Genomic DNA, 17369 nt, shown 5'->3' with positions numbered 1-17369 from the left:
TAATCTTTTATTTTTTTAAGAATTATATAGTTTTATGAGGGCTAAAGTGTTATAGAAATAAGGGTTTTAACATAGAATTATCTTATTGTAGTTTATTGTTTTACTGTGCATAGAGTGTTTTGCAAAGCTAAAATTCATGTTATTCAAGCTTTACATTTACAGGCCACTGCTTAATTTTTTTTGCAATCTTAGAAAGGATAGATTTAATTTACAATTAGATTTTAGATTGAAATAATAGTGCATCAAGTGTTTCAATGCTAAATCTTCAATATATTCAATTGTATTTTGGGCCACAAAACATAATGCCTGTAAAAATGTCAATCCTTTGACCAATACTGTTTTAAAAATCTCAGTTTGCAGAGAAACCCATGTCATATTTATATTCGACTCATGAGATTTGTCTAGAAGATCAGGTAATTGGAAAAGTACTATTGTTGACAAAATCTTTATCCAGTTCCATGAATGGGACAAAAAAGTCACCATTACTTAAAAGAGTAATTCATGTGGTCCAGCTAAATCATCATCAAAAGAATTGTTAAGACTATACTTTCAGGGATCATTTCTATAGGCAATGATGGGAGAAATGTGTTTGAAAGTGTCCAAACTCACCAACCACCATGATGAGTTTTAGGGCTTTCTTCTCAGCATGAAGGCTGTTGGCAACTCTGTTTCATACAGATGTTGTTTGCTTTTGATGACTGTGCCTCTTCTTCAACTAGAAAAAGTGGTGGAAGAGAGCTCATTCAGAGTGGTTGATTACTTTCTTTAAAATCAATAATAGATTACTTGTTTGTTCTCTAAAACAGAGGTTTTGTCAAAATTAGGTGCACTTAAATGTACTTGGGAAATGCATGTGTTGATTTTCTTACATTGTGTTTTTAGAATGCTCTCCAGTAAAGAACAAATATCTGTCTAAAAATAATCTTTTATTTTTTGAAGAATTATATAGTTTTATGAGGGCTAAAGTGTTATAGAAATAAGGGTTTTAACATAGAATTATCTTATTGTAGTTTATTGTTTTACTGTGCATAGAGTGTTTTGCAAAGCTAAAATTCATGTTATTCAAGCTTTACATTTACAGGCCACTGCTTAATTTTTTTTGCAATCTTAGAAAGGATAGATTTAATTTACAATTAGATTTTAGATTGAAATAATAGTGCATCAAGTGTTTTAATGCTAAATCTTCAATATATTCAATTGTATTTTGGGCCACAAAACATAATGCCTGTAAAAATGTCAATCCTTTGACCAATACTGTTTTAAAAATCTCAGTTTGCAGAGAAACCCATGTCATATTTATATTCGACTCATGAGATTTGTCTAGAAGATCAGGTAATTGGAAAAGTACTATTGTTGACAAAATCTTTATCCAGTTCCATGAATGGGAAAAAAAAGTCACCATTACTTAATAGAGTAATTCATGTGGTCCAGCTAAATCATCATCAAAAGAATTGTTAAGACTATACTTTCAGGGATCATTTCTATAGGCAATGATGGGAGAAATGTGTTTGAAAGTGTCCAAACTCACCAACCACCATGATGAGTTTTAGGGCTTTCTTCTCAGCATGAAGGCAGTTGGCAACTCTGTTTCATACAGATGTTGTTTGCTTTTGATGACTGTGCCTCTTCTTCAACTAGAAGAAGTGGTGGAAGAGAGCTCATTCAGAGTGGTTGATTCTTTAATATCAATAATAGATTACTTGTTTGTTCTCTAAAACAGAGCTTTTGTCAAAATTAGGTGCACTTTAATGTACTTGGGAAATGCATGTGTTGATTTCCTTACAATGTGTTTTTAGAATGCTCTCCATTAAAGACCAAATATATGTCTAAAAATAATCTTTTATTTTTTTAAGAATTATATAGTTTTATCAGGGCTAAAGTGTTATACAAATAAGGGTTTTAACATAGAATTATCTTATTGTAGTATATTGTTTTACTGTGCATAGAGTGTTTTGCAAAGCTAAAATTCATGTTATTCAAGCTTTACGTTTACAAGCCACTGCTTATTTTTTTTTGTAATCTTAGAAAGGATAGATTTAGTTTACAATTAGATTTTAGATTGAAATAATAGTGCATCAAGTGTTTCAATGCTAAATCTTCAATATATTCAATTGTATTTTGGGCCACAAAACATAATGCCTGTAAAAATGTCAATCCTTTGACCAATACTGTTTTAAAAATCTCAGTTTGCAGAGAAACCCATGTTATATTTATATTCGACTCATGAGATTTGTCTAGAAGTTCAGGTAATTGGAAAAGTACTATTGTTGACAAAACCTTTATCCAGTTCCATGAATGGGACAAAAAAGTCACCATTCCTTAAAAGAGTAATTCATGTGGTCCAGCTAAATCATCATCAAAAGAATTGTTAAGACTATACTTTCAGGGATCATTTCCATAGGCTATGATGGGAGAAATGTGTTTGAAAGTGTCCAAACTCACCAACCACCATGATGAGTTTTAGGGCTTTCTTCTCAGCATGAAGGAAGTTGGCAACTCTGTTTCATACAGATGTTGTTTGATTTTGATGACTGTGCCTCTACTTCAACTAGAAGAAGTGGTGGAAGAGAGCTCATTCAGAGTGGTTGATTCTTTTCTATAAAATCAATAATAGATTACTTGTTTGTTCTCTAAATCAGAGCTTTTATCAAAATTAGGTGCACTTAAATGTACTTGGGAAATGCATGTGTTGATTTCCTTACATTGTGTTTTTAGAATGCTCTCCATTAAAGACCAAATATATGTCTAAAAATAATCTTTTATTTTTTGAAGAATTATATAGTTTTATGAGGGCTAAAGTGTTATAGAAATAAGGGTTTTAACATAGAATTATCTAATTGTAGTTTATTGTTATACTGTGCATAGAGTGTTTTGCAAAGCTAAAATTCATGTTATTCAAGCTTTACATTTACAAGCCACTGCTTAATTTTTTTTGCAATCTTAGAAGGATAGATTTAATTTACAATTAGATTTTAGATTGAAAAAATAGTGCATCAAGTGTTTCAATGCTAAATCTTCAATATATTCAATTGTATTTTTGGCCACAAAACATAATGCCTGTAATAATGTCAATCCTTTGACCAATACTGTTTTAAAAATCTCAGTTTGCAGAGAAACCCATGTCATATTTATATTCGACTAATGAGATTTGTCTAGAAGATCAGGTAATTGGAAAAGTACTATTGTTGACAAAATCTTTATCCAGTTCCATGAATGGGAAAAAAAAGTCACCATTACTTAATAGAGTAATTCATGTGGTCCAGCTAAATCATCATCAAAAGAATTGTTAAGACTATACTTTCAGGGATCATTTCTATAGGCAATGATGGGAGAAATGTGTTTGAAAGTGTCCAAACTCACCAACCACCATGATGAGTTTTAGGGCTTTCTTCTCAGCATGAAGGCAGTTGGCAACTCTGTTTCATACAGATGTTGTTTGCTTTTGATGACTGTGCCTCTTCTTCAACTAGAAGAAGTGGTGGAAGAGAGCTCATTCAGAGTGGTTGATTACTTTCTTTAATATCAATAATAGATTACTTGTTTGTTCTCTAAAACAGAGCTTTTGTCAAAATTAGGTGCACTTTAATGTACTTGGGAAATGCATGTGTTGATTTCCTTACATTGTGTTTTTAGAATGCTCTCCATTAAAGACCAAATATATGTCTAAAAATAATCTTTTATTTTTTGAAGAATTATATAGTTTTATCAGGGCTAAAGTGTTATACAAATAAGGGTTTTAACATAGAATTATCTTATTGTAGTATATTGTTTTACTGTGCATAGAGTGTTTTGCAAAGCTAAAATTCATGTTATTCAAGCTTTACGTTTACAAGCCACTGCTTATTTTTTTTTGTAATCTTAGAAAGGATAGATTTAGTTTACAATTAGATTTTAGATTGAAATAATAGTGCATCAAGTGTTTCAATGCTAAATCTTCAATATATTCAATTGTATTTTGGGCCACAAAACATAATGCCTGTAAAAATGTCAATCCTTTGACCAATACTGTTTTAAAAATCTCAGTTTGCAGAGAAACCCATGTTATATTTATATTCGACTCATGAGATTTGTCTAGAAGTTCATGTAATTGGAAAAGTACTATTGTTGACAAAACCTTTATCCAGTTCCATGAATGGGACAAAAAAGTCACCATTCCTTAAAAGAGTAATTCATGTGGTCCAGCTAAATCATCATCAAAAGAATTGTTAAGACTATACTTTCAGGGATCATTTCCATAGGCTATGATGGGAGAAATGTGTTTGAAAGTGTCCAAACTCACCAACCACCATGATGAGTTTTAGGGCTTTCTTCTCAGCATGAAGGAAGTTGGCAACTCTGTTTCATACAGATGTTGTTTGATTTTGATGACTGTGCCTCTACTTCAACTAGAAGAAGTGGTGGAAGAAAGCTCATTCAGAGTGGTTGATTCTTTTCTATAAAATCAATAATAGATTACTTGTTTGTTCTCTAAATCAGAGCTTTTATCAAAATTAGGTGCACTTAAATGTACTTGGGAAATGCATGTGTTGATTTCCTTACATTGTGTTTTTAGAATGCTCTCCATTAAAGACCAAATATATGTCTAAAAATAATCTTTTATTTTTTTAAGAATTATATAGTTTTATGAGGGCTAAAGTGTTATAGAAATAAGGGTTTTAACATAGAATTATCTAATTGTAGTTTATTGTTATACTGTGCATAGAGTGTTTTGCAAAGCTAAAATTCATGTTATTCAAGCTTTACATTTACAAGCCACTGCTTAATTTTTTTTGCAATCTTAGAAAGGATAGATTTAATTTACAATTAGATTTTAGATTGAAAAAATAGTGCATCAAGTGTTTCAATGCTAAATCTTCAATATATTCAATTGTATTTTTGGCCACAAAACATAATGCCTGTAATAATGTCAATCCTTTGACCAATACTGTTTTAAAAATCTCAGTTTGCAGAGAAACCCATGTCATATTTATATTCGACTAATGAGATTTGTCTAGAAGATCAGGTAATTGGAAAAGTACTATTGTTGACAAAACCTTTATCCAGTTCCATGAATGGGACAAAAAAGTCACCATTACTTAATAGAGTAATTCATGTGGTCCAGCTAAATCATCATCAAAAGAATTGTTAAGACTATACTTTCAGGGATCATTTCTATAGGCAATGATGGGAGAAATGTGTTTGAAAGTGTCCAAACTCACCAACCACCATGATGAGTTTTAGGGCTTTCTTCTCAGCATGAAGGCAGTTGGCAACTCTGTTTCATACAGATGTTGTTTGCTTTTGATGACTGTGCCTCTTCTTCAACTAGAAGAAGTGGTGGAAGAGAGCTCATTCAGAGTGGTTGATTACTTTCTTTAATATCAATAATAGATTACTTGTTTGTTCTCTAAAACAGAGCTTTTGTCAAAATTAGGTGCACTTTAATGTACTTGGGAAATGCATGTGTTGATTTCCTTACATTGTGTTTTTAGAATGCTCTCCATTAAAGACCAAATATATGTCTAAAAATAATCTTTTATTTTTTGAAGAATTATATAGTTTTATGAGGGCTAAAGTGTTATACAAATAAGGGTTTTAACATAGAATTATCTTATTGTAGTATATTGTTTTACTGTGCATAGATTGTTTTGCAAAGCTAAAATTCATGTTATTCAAGCTTTATGTTTACAAGCCACTGCTTATTTTTTTTTGCAATCTTAGAAAGGATAGATTTAGTTTACAATTAGATTTTAGATTGAAATAATAGTGCATCAAGTGTTTCAATGCTAAATCTTCAATATATTCAATTGTATTTTGGGCCACAAAACATAATGCCTGTAAAAATGTCAATCCTTTGACCAATACTGTTTTAAAAATCTCAGTTTGCAGAGAAACCCATGTTATATTTATATTCGACTCATGAGATTTGTCTAGAAGATCAGGTAATTGGAAAAGTACTATTGTTGACAAAACCTTTATCCAGTTCCATGAATGGGACAAAAAAGTCACCATTCCTTAAAAGAGTAATTCATGTGGTCCAGCTAAATCATCATCAAAAGAATTGTTAAGACTATACTTTCAGGGATCATTTCTATAGGCTATGATGGGAGAAATGTGTTTGAAAGTGTCCAAACTCACCAACCACCATGATGAGTTTTAGGGCTTTCTTCTCAGCATGAAGGAAGTTGGCAACTCTGTTTCATACAGATGTTGTTTGATTTTGATGACTGTGCCTCTACTTCAACTAGAAGAAGTGGTGGAAGAGAGCTCATTCAGAGTGGTTGATTCTTTTCTATAAAATCAATAATAGATTACTTGTTTGTTCTCTAAATCAGAGCTTTTGTCAAAATTAGGTGCACTTAAATGTACTTGGGAAATGCATGTGTTGATTTCCTTACATTGTGTTTTTAGAATGCTGTCCATTAAAGACCAAATATATGTCTAAAAATAATCTTTTATTTTTTTAAGAATTATATAGTTTTATGAGGGCTAAAGTGTTATAGAAATAAGGGTTTTAACATAGAATTATCTAATTGTAGTTTATTGTTATACTGTGCATAGAGTGTTTTGCAAAGCTAAAATTCATGTTATTCAAGCTTTACATTTACAAGCCACTGCTTAATTTTTTTTGCAATCTTAGAAAGGATAGATTTAATTTACAATTAGATTTTAGATTGAAAAAATAGTGCATCAAGTGTTTCAATGCTAAATCTTCAATATATTCAATTGTATTTTTGGCCACAAAACATAATGCCTGTAAAAATGTAAATCCTTTGACCAATAATGTTTTAAAAATCTCAGTTTGCAGAGAAACCCATGTCATATTTATATTCGACTCATGAGATTTGTCTAGAAGATCAGGTAATTGGAAAAGTACTATTGTTGACAAAATCTTTATCCAGTTCCATGAATGGGAAAAAAAAGTCACCATTACTTAATAGAGTAATTCATGTGGTCCAGCTAAATCATCATCAAAAGAATTGTTAAGACTATACTTTCAGGGATCATTTCTATAGGCAATGATGGGAGAAATGTGTTTGAAAGTGTCCAAACTCACCAACCACCATGATGAGTTTTAGGGCTTTCTTCTCAGCATGAAGGCAGTTGGCAACTCTGTTTCATACAGATGTTGTTTGCTTTTGATGACTGTGTCTCTTCTTCAACTAGAAGAAGTGCTGGAAGAGAGCTCATTCAGAGTGGTTGATTACTTTCTTTAATATCAATAATAGATTACTTGTTTGTTCTCTAAAACAGAGCTTTTGTCAAAATTAGGTGCACTTTAATGTACTTGGGAAATGCATGTGTTGATTTCCTTACATTGTGTTTTTAGAATGCTCTCCATTAAAGACCAAATATATGTCTAAAAATAATCTTTTATTTTTTGAAGAATTATATAGTTTTATGAGGGCTAAAGTGTTATAGAAATAAGGGTTTTAACATAGAATTATCTTATTGTAGTTTATTGTTTTACTGTGCATAGAGTGTTTTGCAAAGCTAAAATTCATGTTATTCAAGCTTTACATTTACAGGCCACTGCTTAATTTTTTTTGCAATCTTAGAAAGGATAGATTTAATTTACAATTAGATTTTAGATTGAAATAATAGTGCATCAAGTGTTTTAATTCTAAATCTTCAATATATTCAATTGTATTTTGGGCCACAAAACATAATGCCTGTAAAAATGTCAATCCTTTGACCAATACTGTTTTAAAAATCTCAGTTTGCAGAGAAACCCATGTCATATTTATATTCGACTCATGAGATTTGTCTAGAAGATCAGGTAATTGGAAAAGTACTATTGTTGACAAAATCTTTATCCAGTTCCATGAATGGGAAAAAAAAGTCACCATTACTTAATAGAGTAATTCATGTGGTCCAGCTAAATCATCATCAAAAGAATTGTTAAGACTATTCTTTCAGGGATCATTTCTATAGGCAATGATGGGAGAAATGTGTTTGAAAGTGTCCAAACTCACCAACCACCATGATGAGTTTTAGGGCTTTCTTCTCAGCATGAAGGCAGTTGGCAACTCTGTTTCATACAGATGTTGTTTGCTTTTGATGACTGTGCCTCTTCTTCAACTAGAAGAAGTGGTGGAAGAGAGCTCATTCAGAGTGGTTGATTCTTTAATATCAATAATAGATTACTTGTTTGTTCTCTAAAACAGAGCTTTTGTCAAAATTAGGTGCACTTTAATGTACTTGGGAAATGCATGGGTTGATTTCCTTACATTGTGTTTTTAGAATGCTCTCCATTAAAGACCAAATATATGTCTAAAAATAATCTTTTATTTTTTGAAGAATTATATAGTTTTATCAGGGCTAAAGTGTTATACATATAAGGGTTTTAACATAGAATTATCTTATTGTAGTATATTGTTTTACTGTGCATAGAGTGTTTTGCAAAGCTAAAATTCATGTTATTCAAGCTTTACGTTTACAAGCCACTGCTTATTTTTTTTTGTAATCTTAGAAAGGATAGATTTAGTTTACAATTAGATTTTAGATTGAAATAATAGTGCATCAAGTGTTTCAATGCTAAATCTTCAATATATTCAATTGTATTTTGGGCCACAAAACATAATGCCTGTAAAAATGTCAATCCTTTGACCAATACTGTTTTAAAAATCTCAGTTTGCAGAGAAACCCATGTTATATTTATATTCGACTCATGAGATTTGTCTAGAAGATCAGGTAATTGGAAAAGTACTATTGTTGACAAAATCTTTATCCAGTTCCATGAATGGGAAAAAAAAGTCACCATTACTTAATAGAGTAATTCATGTGGTCCAGCTAAATCATCATCAAAAGAATTGTTAAGACTATACTTTCAGAGATCATTTCTATAGGCAATGATGGGAGAAATGTGTTTGAAAGTGTCCAAACTCACCAACCACCATGATGAGTTTTAGGGCTTTCTTCTCAGCATGAAGGCAGTTGGCAACTCTGTTTCATACAGATGTTGTTTGCTTTTGATGACTGTGCCTCTTTTTCAACTAGAAGAAGTGGTGGAAGAGAGCTCATTCAGAGTGGTTGATTACTTTCTTTAAAATCAATAATAGATTACTTGTTTGTTCTCTAAAACAGAGCTTTTGTCAAAATTAGGTGCACTTAAATGTACTTGGGAAATGCATGTGTTGATTTTCTTACATTGTGTTTTTAGAATGCTCTCCAGTAAAGAACAAATATCTGTCTAAAAATAATCTTTTATTTTTTGAAGAATTATATAGGTTAATGAGGGCTAAAGTGTTATAAAAATAAGGGTTTTAACATAGAATTATCTTATTGTAGTATATTGTTTTACTGTGCATAGAGTGTTTTGTAAAGCTAAAATTCATGTTATTCAAGCTTTACATTTACAAGCCACTGCTTAATTTTTTTTGCAATCTTAGAAAGGATAGATTTAATTTACAATTAGATTTTAGATTGAAATAATAGTGCATCAAGTGTTTCAATGCTAAATCTTCAATATATTCAATTGTATTTTTGGCCACAAAACATAATGCCTGTAAAAATGTCAATCCTTTGACCAATACTGTTTTAAAAATCTCAGTTTGCAGAGAAACCCATGTCATATTTATATTCGACTCATGAGATTTGTCTAGAAGATCAGGTAATTGGAAAAGTACTATTGTTGACAAAATCTTTATCCAGTTCCATGAATGGGACAAAAAAGTCACCATTACTTAAAAGAGTTTTTCATGTGGTCCAGCTAAATCATCATTAAAAGAATTGTTAAGACTATACTTTCAGGGATCATTTCTATAGGCAATGATGGGAGAAATGTTTTTGAAAGTGTCCAAACTCACCAACCACCATGATGAGTTTTAGGGCTTTCTTCTCAGCATGAAGGCAGTTGGCAACTCTGTTTCATACAGATGTTGTTTGCTTTTGATGACTGTGCCTCTTCTTCAACTAGAAGAAGTGGTGGAAGAGAGCTCATTCAGAGTGGTTGATTACTTTCTTTAATATCAATAATAGATTACTTGTTTGTTCTCTAAAACAGAGCTTTTGTCAAAATTAGGTGCACTTAAATCTACTTGTGAAATGCATGTGTTGATTTCCTTACATTGTGTTTTTAGAATGCTCTCCATTAAAGACCAAATATATGTCTAAAAATAATCTTTTATTTTTTTAAGAATTATATAGTTTTATGAGGGCTAAAGTGTTATAGAAATAAGGGTTTTAACATAGAATTATCTTATTGTAGTTTATTGTTTTACTGTGCATAGAGTGTTTTGCAAAGCTAAAATTCATGTTATTCAAGCTTTACATTTACAAGCCACTGCTTAATTTTTTTTGCAATCTTAGAAAGGATAGATTTAATTTACAATTAGATTTTTGATTGAAATAATAGTGCATCAAGTGTTTCAATGCTAAATCTTCAATATATTCAATTGTATTTTTGGACAGAAAACATAATGCCTGTAAAAATGTCAATCCTTTGACCAATACTGTTTTAAAAATCTCAGTTTGCAGAGAAACCCATGTCATATTTATATTCGACTCATGAGATTTGTCTAGAAGATCAGGTAATTGGAAAAGTACTATTGTTGACAAAATCTTTATCCAGTTCCATGAATGGGACAAAAAAGTCACCATTACTTAAAAGAGTAATTCATGTGGTCCAGCTAAATCATCATCAAAAGAATTGTTAAGACTATACTTTTAGGGATCATTTTTATAGGTAATGATGGGAGAAATGTGTTTGAAAGTGTCCAAACTCACCAACCACCATGATGAGTTTTAGGGCTTTCTTCTCAGCATGAAGGAAGTTGGCAACTCTGTTTCATACAGATGTTGTTTGATTTTGATGACTGTGCCTCTACTTCAACTAGAAGAAGTGGTGGAAGAGAGCTCATTCAGAGTGGTTGATTCTTTTCTATAAAATCAATAATAGATTACTTGTTTGTTCTCTAAATCAGAGCTTTTGTCAAAATTAGGTGCACTTAAATGTACTTGGGAAATGCATGTGTTGATTTCCTTACATTGTGTTTTTAGAATGCTGTCCATTAAAGACCAAATATATGTCTAAAAATAATCTTTTATTTTTTTAAGAATTATATAGTTTTATGAGGGCTAAAGTGTTATAGAAATAAGGGTTTTAACATAGAATTATCTAATTGTAGTTTATTGTTATACTGTGCATAGAGTGTTTTGCAAAGCTAAAATTCATGTTATTCAAGCTTTACATTTACAAGCCACTGCTTAATTTTTTTTGCAATCTTAGAAAGGATAGATTTAATTTACAATTAGATTTTAGATTGAAAAAATAGTGCATCAAGTGTTTCAATGCTAAATCTTCAATATATTCAATTGTATTTTTGGCCACAAAACATAATGCCTGTAAAAATGTAAATCATTTGACCAATAATGTTTTAAAAATCTCAGTTTGCAGAGAAACCCATGTCATATTTATATTCGACTCATGAGATTTGTCTAGAAGATCAGGTAATTGGAAAAGTACTATTGTTGACAAAATCTTTATCCAGTTCCATGAATGGGAAAAAAAAGTCACCATTACTTAATAGAGTAATTCATGTGGTCCAGCTAAATCATCATCAAAAGAATTGTTAAGACTATACTTTCAGGGATCATTTCTATAGGCAATGATGGGAGAAATGTGTTTGAAAGTGTCCAAACTCACCAACCACCATGATGAGTTTTAGGGCTTTCTTCTCAGCATGAAGGCAGTTGGCAACTCTGTTTCATACAGATGTTGTTTGCTTTTGATGACTGTGTCTCTTCTTCAACTAGAAGAAGTGCTGGAAGAGAGCTCATTCAGAGTGGTTGATTACTTTCTTTAATATCAATAATAGATTACTTGTTTGTTCTCTAAAACAGAGCTTTTGTCAAAATTAGGTGCACTTTAATGTACTTGGGAAATGCATGTGTTGATTTCCTTACATTGTGTTTTTAGAATGCTCTCCATTAAAGACCAAATATATGTCTAAAAATAATCTTTTATTTTTTGAAGAATTATATAGTTTTATGAGGGCTAAAGTGTTATAGAAATAAGGGTTTTAACATAGAATTATCTTATTGTAGTTTATTGTTTTACTGTGCATAGAGTGTTTTGCAAAGCTAAAATTCATGTTATTCAAGCTTTACATTTACAGGCCACTGCTTAATTTTTTTTGCAATCTTAGAAAGGATAGATTTAATTTACAATTAGATTTTAGATTGAAATAATAGTGCATCAAGTGTTTTAATTCTAAATCTTCAATATATTCAATTGTATTTTGGGCCACAAAACATAATGCCTGTAAAAATGTCAATCCTTTGACCAATACTGTTTTAAAAATCTCAGTTTGCAGAGAAACCCATGTCATATTTATATTCGACTCATGAGATTTGTCTAGAAGATCAGGTAATTGGAAAAGTACTATTGTTGACAAAATCTTTATCCAGTTCCATGAATGGGAAAAAAAAGTCACCATTACTTAATAGAGTAATTCATGTGGTCCAGCTAAATCATCATCAAAAGAATTGTTAAGACTATTCTTTCAGGGATCATTTCTATAGGCAATGATGGGAGAAATGTGTTTGAAAGTGTCCAAACTCACCAACCACCATGATGAGTTTTAGGGCTTTCTTCTCAGCATGAAGGCAGTTGGCAACTCTGTTTCATACAGATGTTGTTTGCTTTTGATGACTGTGCCTCTTCTTCAACTAGAAGAAGTGGTGGAAGAGAGCTCATTCAGAGTGGTTGATTCTTTAATATCAATAATAGATTACTTGTTTGTTCTCTAAAACAGAGCTTTTGTCAAAATTAGGTGCACTTTAATGTACTTGGGAAATGCATGGGTTGATTTCCTTACATTGTGTTTTTAGAATGCTCTCCATTAAAGACCAAATATATGTCTAAAAATAATCTTTTATTTTTTGAAGAATTATATAGTTTTATCAGGGCTAAAGTGTTATACATATAAGGGTTTTAACATAGAATTATCTTATTGTAGTATATTGTTTTACTGTGCATAGAGTGTTTTGCAAAGCTAAAATTCATGTTATTCAAGCTTTACGTTTACAAGCCACTGCTTATTTTTTTTTGTAATCTTAGAAAGGATAGATTTAGTTTACAATTAGATTTTAGATTGAAATAATAGTGCATCAAGTGTTTCAATGCTAAATCTTCAATATATTCAATTGTATTTTGGGCCACAAAACATAATGCCTGTAAAAATGTCAATCCTTTGACCAATACTGTTTTAAAAATCTCAGTTTGCAGAGAAACCCATGTTATATTTATATTCGACTCATGAGATTTGTCTAGAAGATCAGGTAATTGGAAAAGTACTATTGTTGACAAAATCTTTATCCAGTTCCATGAATGGGAAAAAAAAGTCACCATTACTTAATAGAGTAATTCATGTGGTCCAGCTAAATCATCATCAAAAGAATTGTTAAGACTATACTTTCAGAGATCATTTCTATAGGCAATGATGGGAGAAATGTGTTTGAAAGTGTCCAAACTCACCAACCACCATGATGAGTTTTAGGGCTTTCTTCTCAGCATGAAGGCAGTTGGCAACTCTGTTTCATACAGATGTTGTTTGCTTTTGATGACTGTGCCTCTTCTTCAACTAGAAGAAGTGGTGGAAGAGAGCTCATTCAGAGTGGTTGATTACTTTCTTTAAAATCAATAATAGATTACTTGTTTGTTCTCTAAAACAGAGCTTTTGTCAAAATTAGGTGCACTTAAATGTACTTGGGAAATGCATGTGTTGATTTTCTTACATTGTGTTTTTAGAATGCTCTCCAGTAAAGAACAAATATCTGTCTAAAAATAATCTTTTATTTTTTGAAGAATTATATAGGTTAATGAGGGCTAAAGTGTTATAAAAATAAGGGTTTTAACATAGAATTATCTTATTGTAGTATATTGTTTTACTGTGCATAGAGTGTTTTGTAAAGCTAAAATTCATGTTATTCAAGCTTTACATTTACAAGCCACTGCTTAATTTTTTTTGCAATCTTAGAAAGGATAGATTTAATTTACAATTAGATTTTAGATTGAAATAATAGTGCATCAAGTGTTTCAATGCTAAATCTTCAATATATTCAATTGTATTTTTGGCCACAAAACATAATGCCTGTAAAAATGTCAATCCTTTGACCAATACTGTTTTAAAAATCTCAGTTTGCAGAGAAACCCATGTCATATTTATATTCGACTCATGAGATTTGTCTAGAAGATCAGGTAATTGGAAAAGTACTATTGTTGACAAAATCTTTATCCAGTTCCATGAATGGGACAAAAAAGTCACCATTACTTAAAAGAGTTTTTCATGTGGTCCAGCTAAATCATCATTAAAAGAATTGTTAAGACTATACTTTCAGGGATCATTTCTATAGGCAATGATGGGAGAAATGATTTTGAAAGTGTCCAAACTCACCAACCACCATGATGAGTTTTAGGGCTTTCTTCTCAGCATGAAGGCAGTTGGCAACTCTGTTTCATACAGATGTTGTTTGCTTTTGATGACTGTGCCTCTTCTTCAACTAGAAGAAGTGGTGGAAGAGAGCTCATTCAGAGTGGTTGATTACTTTCTTTAATATCAATAATAGATTACTTGTTTGTTCTCTAAAACAGAGCTTTTGTCAAAATTAGGTGCACTTAAATCTACTTGTGAAATGCATGTGTTGATTTCCTTACATTGTGTTTTTAGAATGCTCTCCATTAAAGACCAAATATATGTCTAAAAATAATCTTTTATTTTTTTAAGAATTATATAGTTTTATGAGGGCTAAAGTGTTATAGAAATAAGGGTTTTAACATAGAATTATCTTATTGTAGTTTATTGTTTTACTGTGCATAGAGTGTTTTGCAAAGCTAAAATTCATGTTATTCAAGCTTTACATTTACAAGCCACTGCTTAATTTTTTTTGCAATCTTAGAAAGGATAGATTTAATTTACAATTAGATTTTTGATTGAAATAATAGTGCATCAAGTGTTTCAATGCTAAATCTTCAATATATTCAATTGTATTTTTGGACAGAAAACATAATGCCTGTAAAAATGTCAATCCTTTGACCAATACTGTTTTAAAAATCTCAGTTTGCAGAGAAACCCATGTCATATTTATATTCGACTCATGAGATTTGTCTAGAAGATCAGGTAATTGGAAAAGTACTATTGTTGACAAAATCTTTATCCAGTTCCATGAATGGGACAAAAAAGTCACCATTACTTAAAAGAGTAATTCATGTGGTCCAGCTAAATCATCATCAAAAGAATTGTTAAGACTATACTTTTAGGGATCATTTTTATAGGTAATGATGGGAGAAATGTGTTTGAAAGTGTCCAAACTTACCAACCACCATGATGAGTTTTAGGGCTTTCTTCTCAGCATGAAGGCAGTTGGCAACTCTGTTTCATACAGATGTTGTTTGCTTTTGATGACTGTGCCTCTTCTTCAACTAGAAGAAGTGGTGGAAGAGAGCTCATTCAGAGTGGTTGATTACTTTCTTTAATATCAATAATAGATTACTTGTTTGTTCTCTAAAACAGAGCTTTTGTCAAAATTAGGTGCACTTAAATGTACTTGGGAAATGCATGGGTTGATTTCCTTACATTGTGTTTTTAGAATGCTCTCCATTAAAGACCAAATATATGTCTAAAAATAATCTTTTATTTTTTTAAGAATTATATAGTTTTATGAGGGCTAAAGTGTTATAGAAATAAGGGTTTTAACATAGAATTATCTTATTGTAGTTTATTGTTTTACTGTGCATAGAGTGTTTTGCAAAGCTAAAATTCATGTTATTCAAGCTTTACATTTACAGGCCACTGCTTAATTTTTTTTGCAATCTTAGAAAGGATAGATTTAATTTACAATTAGATTTTAGATTGAAATAATAGTGCATCAAGTGTTTCAATGCTAAATCTTCAATATATTCAATTGTATTTTGGGCCACAAAACATAATGCCTGTAAAAATGTCAATCCTTTGACCAATACTGTTTTAAAAATCTCAGTTTGCAGAGAAACCCATGTCATATTTATATTTGACTCATGAGATTTGTCTAGAAGATCAGGTAATTGGAAAAGTACTATTGTTGACAAAATCTTTATCCAGTTCCATGAATGGGACAAAAAAGTCACCATTACTTAAAAGAGTAATTCATGTGGTCCAGCTAAATCATCATCAAAAGAATTGTTAAGACTATACTTTCAGAGATCATTTCTATAGGCAATGATGGGAGAAATGTGTTTGAAAGTGTCCAAACTTACCAACCACCATGATGAGTTTTAGGGCTTTCTTCTCAGCATGAAGGCAGTTGGCAACTCTGTTTCATACAGATGTTGTTTGCTTTTGATGACTGTGCCTCTTCTTCAACTAGAAGAAGTGGTGGAAGAGAGCTCATTCAGAGTGGTTGATTACTTTCTTTAATATCAATAATAGATTACTTGTTTGTTCTCTAAAACAGAGCTTTTGTCACAATTAGGTGCACTTAAATCTACTTGTGAAATGCATGTGTTGATTTCCTTACATTGTGTTTTTAGAATGCTCTCCATTAAAGACCAAATATATGTCTAAAAATAATCTTTTATTTTTTTAAGAATTATATAGTTTTATGAGGGCTAAAGTGTTATAGAAATAAGGGTTTTAACATAGAATTATCTTATTGTAGTTTATTGTTTTACTGTGCATAGAGTGTTTTGCAAAGCTAAAATTCATGTTATTCAAGCTTTACGTTTACAAGCCACTGCTTATTTTTTTTTGCAATCTTAGAAAGGATAGATTTAGTTTACAATTAGATTTTAGATTGAAATAATAGTGCATCAAGTGTTTCAATGCTAAATCTTCAATATATTCAATTGTATTTTGGGCCACAAAACATAATGCCTGTAAAAATGTCAATCCTTTGACCAATACTGTTTTAAAAATCTCAATTTGCAGAGAAACCCATGTTATATTTATATTCGACTCATGAGATTTGTCTAGAAGTTCAGGTAATTGGAAAAGTACTATTGTTGACAAAACCTTTATCCAGTTCCATGAATGGGACAAAAAAGTCACCATTCCTTAAAAGAGTAATTCATGTGGTCCAGCTAAATCATCATCAAAAGAATTGTTAAGACTATACTTTCAGGGATCATTTCTATAGGCTATGATGGGAGCAATGTGTTTGTAAGTGTCCAAACTCACCAACCACCATGATGAGTTTTAGGGCTTTCTTCTCAGCATGAAGGAAGTTGGCAACTCTGTTTCATACAGATGTTGTTTGCTTTTGATGACTGTGCCTCTTCTTCAACTAGAAGAAGTGGTGGAAGAGAGCTCATTCAGAGTGGTTGATTACTTTCTTTAATATCAATAATAGATTACTTGTTTGTTATCTAAAACAGAGCTTTTGTCAAAATTATGTGCACTTTAATGTACTTG

General features: G+C 31.1%; 19 non-coding genes across 19 annotated transcripts; all 19 read left to right on the top strand.

Moving 5' to 3' along the window:
- The first annotated feature begins 537 nt into the window (after positions 1-537).
- On the top strand, positions 538-753 carry LOC148539430 (small nucleolar RNA U3). The gene has a single exon (XR_015870978.1). It is a non-coding gene; the product is annotated as a small nucleolar RNA U3 (small nucleolar RNA).
- A 703-nt stretch (positions 754-1456) lies between these two features.
- LOC148539429 (small nucleolar RNA U3) lies at positions 1457-1672 on the top strand. The gene has a single exon (XR_015870627.1). It is a non-coding gene; the product is annotated as a small nucleolar RNA U3 (small nucleolar RNA).
- A 698-nt stretch (positions 1673-2370) lies between these two features.
- LOC148539428 (small nucleolar RNA U3) lies at positions 2371-2586 on the top strand. The gene has a single exon (XR_015871047.1). It is a non-coding gene; the product is annotated as a small nucleolar RNA U3 (small nucleolar RNA).
- Positions 2587-3288: 702 nt separating this feature from the next.
- On the top strand, positions 3289-3504 carry LOC148539427 (small nucleolar RNA U3). The gene has a single exon (XR_015870624.1). It is a non-coding gene; the product is annotated as a small nucleolar RNA U3 (small nucleolar RNA).
- A 703-nt stretch (positions 3505-4207) lies between these two features.
- On the top strand, positions 4208-4423 carry LOC148539426 (small nucleolar RNA U3). Its single transcript, XR_015871040.1, has one exon. It is a non-coding gene; the product is annotated as a small nucleolar RNA U3 (small nucleolar RNA).
- Positions 4424-5126: 703 nt separating this feature from the next.
- Positions 5127-5342, top strand: LOC148539425 (small nucleolar RNA U3). Its single transcript, XR_015870622.1, has one exon. It is a non-coding gene; the product is annotated as a small nucleolar RNA U3 (small nucleolar RNA).
- Positions 5343-6045: 703 nt separating this feature from the next.
- On the top strand, positions 6046-6261 carry LOC148539424 (small nucleolar RNA U3). Its single transcript, XR_015870993.1, has one exon. It is a non-coding gene; the product is annotated as a small nucleolar RNA U3 (small nucleolar RNA).
- Positions 6262-6964: 703 nt separating this feature from the next.
- On the top strand, positions 6965-7180 carry LOC148539423 (small nucleolar RNA U3). Its single transcript, XR_015870904.1, has one exon. It is a non-coding gene; the product is annotated as a small nucleolar RNA U3 (small nucleolar RNA).
- Positions 7181-7883: 703 nt separating this feature from the next.
- Positions 7884-8099, top strand: LOC148539422 (small nucleolar RNA U3). The gene has a single exon (XR_015870544.1). It is a non-coding gene; the product is annotated as a small nucleolar RNA U3 (small nucleolar RNA).
- A 698-nt stretch (positions 8100-8797) lies between these two features.
- On the top strand, positions 8798-9013 carry LOC148539421 (small nucleolar RNA U3). The gene has a single exon (XR_015870870.1). It is a non-coding gene; the product is annotated as a small nucleolar RNA U3 (small nucleolar RNA).
- Positions 9014-9716: 703 nt separating this feature from the next.
- LOC148539420 (small nucleolar RNA U3) lies at positions 9717-9932 on the top strand. Its single transcript, XR_015870784.1, has one exon. It is a non-coding gene; the product is annotated as a small nucleolar RNA U3 (small nucleolar RNA).
- Positions 9933-10635: 703 nt separating this feature from the next.
- LOC148539419 (small nucleolar RNA U3) lies at positions 10636-10851 on the top strand. Its single transcript, XR_015871043.1, has one exon. It is a non-coding gene; the product is annotated as a small nucleolar RNA U3 (small nucleolar RNA).
- Positions 10852-11554: 703 nt separating this feature from the next.
- On the top strand, positions 11555-11770 carry LOC148539418 (small nucleolar RNA U3). Its single transcript, XR_015870902.1, has one exon. It is a non-coding gene; the product is annotated as a small nucleolar RNA U3 (small nucleolar RNA).
- A 703-nt stretch (positions 11771-12473) lies between these two features.
- On the top strand, positions 12474-12689 carry LOC148539417 (small nucleolar RNA U3). The gene has a single exon (XR_015870542.1). It is a non-coding gene; the product is annotated as a small nucleolar RNA U3 (small nucleolar RNA).
- Positions 12690-13387: 698 nt separating this feature from the next.
- On the top strand, positions 13388-13603 carry LOC148539416 (small nucleolar RNA U3). The gene has a single exon (XR_015870814.1). It is a non-coding gene; the product is annotated as a small nucleolar RNA U3 (small nucleolar RNA).
- A 703-nt stretch (positions 13604-14306) lies between these two features.
- Positions 14307-14522, top strand: LOC148539415 (small nucleolar RNA U3). The gene has a single exon (XR_015870746.1). It is a non-coding gene; the product is annotated as a small nucleolar RNA U3 (small nucleolar RNA).
- Positions 14523-15225: 703 nt separating this feature from the next.
- On the top strand, positions 15226-15441 carry LOC148539414 (small nucleolar RNA U3). Its single transcript, XR_015870916.1, has one exon. It is a non-coding gene; the product is annotated as a small nucleolar RNA U3 (small nucleolar RNA).
- A 703-nt stretch (positions 15442-16144) lies between these two features.
- On the top strand, positions 16145-16360 carry LOC148539413 (small nucleolar RNA U3). The gene has a single exon (XR_015870852.1). It is a non-coding gene; the product is annotated as a small nucleolar RNA U3 (small nucleolar RNA).
- A 703-nt stretch (positions 16361-17063) lies between these two features.
- On the top strand, positions 17064-17279 carry LOC148539412 (small nucleolar RNA U3). Its single transcript, XR_015870737.1, has one exon. It is a non-coding gene; the product is annotated as a small nucleolar RNA U3 (small nucleolar RNA).
- Positions 17280-17369: the final 90 nt, after the last annotated feature.

Source organism: Taudactylus pleione, unplaced genomic scaffold, assembly GCF_031769625.1.
Source record: "Taudactylus pleione unplaced genomic scaffold, aTauple2 ptg000026l, whole genome shotgun sequence".
In the NCBI taxonomy this organism is placed as follows: Eukaryota; Metazoa; Chordata; class Amphibia; order Anura; family Myobatrachidae; genus Taudactylus; species Taudactylus pleione.
The sequence above is the reverse complement of the archived record's forward strand: the minus strand, read 5'-3'. Positions and strand labels throughout refer to the sequence as shown.